This window comes from Strix aluco, chromosome 24, assembly GCF_031877795.1.
Source record: "Strix aluco isolate bStrAlu1 chromosome 24, bStrAlu1.hap1, whole genome shotgun sequence".
Taxonomy (NCBI): domain Eukaryota; kingdom Metazoa; phylum Chordata; class Aves; order Strigiformes; family Strigidae; genus Strix; species Strix aluco.
Genome location: NC_133954.1, coordinates 2,978,834 through 2,984,742, shown reverse-complemented (window position 1 = coordinate 2,984,742; position 5,909 = coordinate 2,978,834). Strand labels below are relative to the sequence as shown.

At 41.0% G+C, this 5,909-nt stretch overlaps 1 gene segment (V, D, J or C); it reads left to right on the top strand.

Annotated features, from left to right (window-relative positions):
- The window catches only part of LOC141934241 (M1-specific T cell receptor alpha chain-like), a 293,413-nt gene that overhangs the window by 198,243 nt on the left and 89,261 nt on the right, over positions 1-5,909 (top strand).

The window sequence follows — 5,909 nt, the reverse complement described above, 5'->3', positions numbered from 1 at the left end:
TGCTGTGGTTTGTTCTCTGCTTTTTATTCTGAATTTGGGATGGAGATTGCTGAAATCCAACTGTCTAATGACCAGTAAGATTAGAAATCCAACTCTGATAACCTAGATGAAGGCTGAATTTGTCTTTTCTGGACTTTGTACAGGGAAGTGGAGATTCTCTCTGGCACATTAAAAAGCTTCAGTAGGGCCATGAATTCTCAATTTAGGGCATTTGAATGAGGTCTGGTCTTTCAGATCACTTTGAAGAGACCTCAGCAGATATTTTGCATCATAGTAACAAGAAATACACGTCTAAGGAACAATCAGTTAAGAGACTGCTTGACAGCGTGAGGAAGGAAAATACATGTATCAGAGGAGAAAAAAACATGCTGTTTTTTTCCACTCATTAATACCAGGAAGAGGCCAACAGGACATAATGTGTGGTGGTTTGATGGAGTGATAGTTTCCATAGCAACTTGGTTATTAGTCAAAAAGACCCCAACACACAGAGTCCCCAACTTATCTTTCTCTCACAAGCAACAGGCAGGATGTTGTGGTCAATGTTTATGACTAAGTTACACCATGAAATATTAACTCCCCCTTGTTTTGAAAAACAAGTTAACCACATCCTGAAGGGGAAATAAGGTTTTTCACATACTGACTGAGTTACTGCTGGCTTTAAGACAGCCTCTACAGAGTGCACAGTAAGGCCTGTTTAATTAAGCTTTGTCAGGCTAGTCCTTCAGACCCTGCAGACACTTGGAGGAAGAGCCTCATCCCATGCAGAAGACAAGTGAAATTTGCATGGCAAATCCAAAACCATTAAAATGCTTATTTGGTGCATTCTACCACCATAATGTAAATGAGGGGGAGCTGTTCACTAGTATTTTTATCCTGATTTTCTGATGACACTCTGAACCTTTTTATCTTGCACTCCACACCTTTTCCTAATCTCTCAGGCAAGACTCAGACTGGGAGCACCATTTCTGTGCCTCTCTGCCAGTCAAGGAAAGACACTTTCCTGAATAGTCCTTGGTTGTGCCTGAGAGCTTTAGCAGAATTAAAATCCTGTAACACTGCACAAGCAAAAAGAGGGATCTACAAATGTGTGACTACTGAAGGATAGCACTGACTCATACATAAATTTATCAGCCAGATAGAGACATCAGTCTCTATTGTTTCAAACACCCATCCATGTTGGCTAGGACACCAGAGCCCTCATTTACATCACAAAATTGATTCATGAGCTCGGTGATACCTCCATGGTCAGGTTTTTCAGACCTCCCTGTGTACCACTGGGAAACTGGTCAGTGTGGGAGTATCTATGCCCTCAGTCACCCTAAAATGTCAGTCACCCAAGTCTCTGTCCAGGTCTTGGTCAAAAACCCAGAAACTGATGTCTTTGAGAAGATAGTTTGAAGTGTTTCAGCTCTGTGAATCATGAGAAGCAGGGAATACGCATCCATCAGCCTCTTACCACAGTTTATCACCCACCCACAGAGAAGAGAATTAGTCCCCACTGGCATGGGCTAGCTTGGTGGCCAGGCCTGTGGCTTCCCTAAGACTTTATTTCAGGTAGAATACGTGAAATAGAAGGGCTGTGTCACAGCTGGTCAAAATTATGTTTCAGAGACATGATGCCAAGGATGACTACTGAAGATAGACCAGGCATCCTCATACTGTAGCCAAAGTGGGTGCAGGCTGTTTTCCTTCTCTGGAGAAAACTATTTGTTTGGCTGTGTCTGGCCACCTTCTGGAAGCAAAGGATTAGCTTCATGTGTCAAGAAGTAGCCTACACTGGCTTAAATTAACTGGGAATGAGAGGGGAAGAGGGAACAAACTGCATAAATGCACCCTGGGAGAGAAGAGAGGTATCTGTACCCAGTGAGGAATTTTGGCACCGAGGCAGCTGATATCTAGAGAAGGGAGGTTAATGGGAAAGCCAATGCCATGTTGGACCACAAGATCCAGCTGGAAGAAGCAGATACCTGTGCAGATACACAACCCCTTTCCAGCTCTTGAACTTCTAGACAGATTGTCTGGATTTTTTATTTCAATCATTTCTCCTGTGAGGAGCTGTATAGGTCTATTTATTTTAGTTTGAGTTCGGAAAGAGCCTGTAGCCTCTGTGTCTTATTTTCTGTCATTGTGACTTCCTGACTGCCTCCCACTAGCAGTAGCTTTTCACTTTACAGTTGCAAATCTATAATTTAGAGTCAATGCAGAACATGCAGCTTAATAAAACAGGAGGATATCATTATTTGCAGAAGAAAATCCATAACAGCGAGCTTTTGTACAGCCCAATAGTCAGATTGTGTGGGTGTGGCTAATTCCACAGAAGAGGGTAGTCTGCAGCTGTCCCAGCTGATATGAGTGAAGGGCAAGTTTCTGTAGAGAAATTGTGCTACACAGTAAAATATCCTTTGTTAAAATCAGCACCTTGGGATTTGGAATTATCCCTAAACAGGAAAAAACACGTTGTCCTGGAAGAGATCCAATGATACCAGAAAAAATGAAGGTGATGATAAGCAGAAGTCTTTAGTACCAAACATTTTAATAGTACCATCCGTATTCTCCTACAAATTTAATTGTGTCCATATTTGATTGTGTTCAGATGGCCTTTGAATATCTCCAGGGGTGGAGTTACTATCCCTGGAGGTATATTCAAAAGCCATCTGGACATGGTCCTCAGCAAACAGCTCTAGATAGTCCTGCTTGAGCAGGGGAGACCAGATGACCTCCAGAGGTTTCTTCCAACCTCAATCATTCTTATTTCTGTGATAGTTTTGTCATACACAGAATGTTTGTCTAGAAATGTCAAAGAAGAAAGCCCAGGGTAAGAGTATAATCATTTGGATGGGAGAAATATTTTGCACATTAACAGTGCAATTCAGTAAGGAAAAAAAAAGGAGATTATCTGGCCTTATAGCTGTAGATAGAGTGGTCAGGAGCACTGTCACAGCCAAATAAAACACAAGAAGATAAGTCATGAGATACTTAACAAAGGACAAAAATACAGTATAGGACTTGAGAAGACAGTGATAGCAGTAACAGCACAAGGGCTTGAATACTTTGCCATCTCTCACAATGCAAGATGGAGGAGAACTGAACCTCAAACAGTTTCAATATTGCTGGTGTGAGGCAGGCTGCAGGGCGATGAAGCCCACAGCTCATGAGTAAAGTCTGTTCTGAACAAGTCCAGGGGAGATGTTGCAGACGGCTGGCAGAAACTCAGCTAATGTGGTAATTCAAGCTTACAGGGCCTGAACAGAGTCTGAAATTTCTTGAAGACAATGTCAGGTCAGCAATGTCTTATTAGGCAGACACATAGGTGGGGTACCTTTGAAGCATACAAAAATATTCAGGCTTCAAGGTGTCTTAACATGATTACAAAAAGCAGTATGGTCACTACTACACCAAGGGCACTGTATGACACCATTTCACCTCTGTTATCTATCAACTTCATCTTCTCAGTGATGTGCATATGGGAAAATAAGATCTGCCCAGTTTAGGGCTAGTACTTGTTCAAAGGTATAAATGAGCACTTCTATAGCACAGAAAATTATTCTAAAATCACTAGTAATTACCGTGGTTTGACCTTTCCCTCCTGCCCATATGACTACACCGGTTTTGTCTAAGGCAGTATTCTTCAAACTTACGTCTGGTCTAGGGTTAAGAAACTGCTCCCAACACTGTTACTGTTTTCAGAATAAGAACAACATCCAGAGATCCATTCACCCAAAGAAGCAGCTGGCTCTTAAGTCCCTCCAAACAGTGTTCTCTCTCCACCCAGTGTCAGAGCCTGGAAACAGCTGATGTGAACACCTGTATATGCAAATGCATGTATCCAAGCTGCAGATTCTTTGGTCTTCTGTCTTTCTTTCCTTGACATTAATGCTCATGGCTCTTCACAAAGATGCATTCCTCTCCATTCTCACCTCTGGTCCTAAGGATCTATGAAGCAGGTCTGGGTCATGCTAAGTCACACAACAAATGTACCTGCCTCAGGGAGCTAGGAAATTTTCATCTTTGTAGATAAAGTTCATGCGTGTGTCAGACTAGGGGTTTGAATGTGTTGAAGCTGCTCATTGTGAGAATCTCTGCATCTTCTGTGCAATTGCTGTTGTGTTGTGCAATTTTCGTTTGTTTGTTTAAGTTTCTGATTCACACTGTTTCTCCTTTTAATGCAGACCTAAGAAACTCAAGTCATAAAAGAAATGTTCTGGTACATGCCAGTCAGCAGCATGCCCATAACCCCTAAAGCTATAACTGAAGTCTGCTAGAAGTTACAGACATTTATTGCAGTGAAAACGACAAAGAGCATGACTTCCTAGATAAGTGTAAAAGTACTTGGGAAGGAACCCACTAATATGCCATCAAAAATGATCACCCAAGCAATGAGAATCAACAAGACAAGTCCTTCACTAGTGAAATTCTGCATGATTTGCTCAGAATGACTGCTTAAAGGTGTCTTCCCTCCTTCCCTGCCATGTGTTAGCAAGGCATTTTTTCTTCCCCTCTCTGTAATATTTCTTTATGAAACATTCTGCCTGCCACCTGCAGAACAAGTTGCAGCTTTTTTTCACTAGCAAAAGGTAGGGAAAAGTCTGATATCCATGTGCTTATTATTCTTATTCAAAGCAAGCTGGTTGCCTGCACTTCTCCCTCTGCCTCCTAACTTCCAATACCAAGAGATAGGATGGCACTTTGAGAGAACAGCTGAACCGTCAGCATAGAACGTCCCCAGGAGTCCAAACCAGCTGCAAAGAGAAAACAGAGCAGATGAGTCACAGCACCTCTGCGGGACTGTGCCCTTTTAACATTGCAGCTGGTGCTGCAGGACCACTGCAGATGTCTAGAGTGGCCTACAATGATGGAAGACATACAATGTCTGTGTCTAATTTGGCATCTTGGAAGAAGACTCACCTGAAGAAAAACATTCTCCCTTCTGTGTACCTTGTTGATCCTCCATGTTCATTCATAAGATGTGGAAAGGCGTGAAGAGCTTAAAATGCCCCTGAGATCTGATATAATGGGGCACCTAAAGTTCTTGGTAGCTTTTAAGTTCAAGATCCTTCGCATCCTCAGGGAGTCCAGCATCAGAATCAGTGCAAAAACTTTTGCAAATACTTGGGTCAACATGTTGACTAATGTAGCTCTTTTCTTTAAAGGACTCCAACAAGTAAGTCAGGTGGTTCAGGGAGGAGAGCGTATAACGCACCGTTCCCTGCTAAGTGTGTGGAAGAAAATATGGCCTTCTTTACTAACACTAAATTTTATTGCTTTAGTTTTTCTGAGTATTTTTAAGTTTTACTGCATCTGCTGCAACACAATCCCATTTTGAATAAAGAGCTTCAGGAACCAATTTACTATCAACACTTTTATTTACACAAGCTGGCAATATTTATGACACAATCAAAATATGTCATATGGCAGCTTTCTGTAAATTTAAGCCATTTGGTTGCAGGTTTCGAATGGTTTTATAGGCTTATATTTATTTTTTATTATATTTCAAGGACTTTCATTTTTGTCTAGGCATCATCCTGGGCATTTCTCTGTTAGATTATTTTAACTGTAGAATAACTTCTATAGCCTAGCTGTTCAGAAAGCTACTTTGCTTTTCTGTGGAAGAGTTCATTAAAATGATGCTGATGTCTAGATTTCAAGTGAAAATCTAAACTACTTTACTAACTCCTGAAAATCTCTTCACCTGGATGATACTTAGAGCGAGTGTCATGTTTTAGCTAAGATAGCTGGTTTACATTCCTTTCCCAATAGTACTTCAATTTTGTCAACATTAGGAAATTTTAGAATTGAGTTTCTGCTTGGTGTAATTTTATGGCTGTTCTGCTCTAATCTATTTTAATTATTACTTTTTTAAAATTATTTTAACTTAGTAATATGCATATGGCATTCTTAGCCATCGTTTT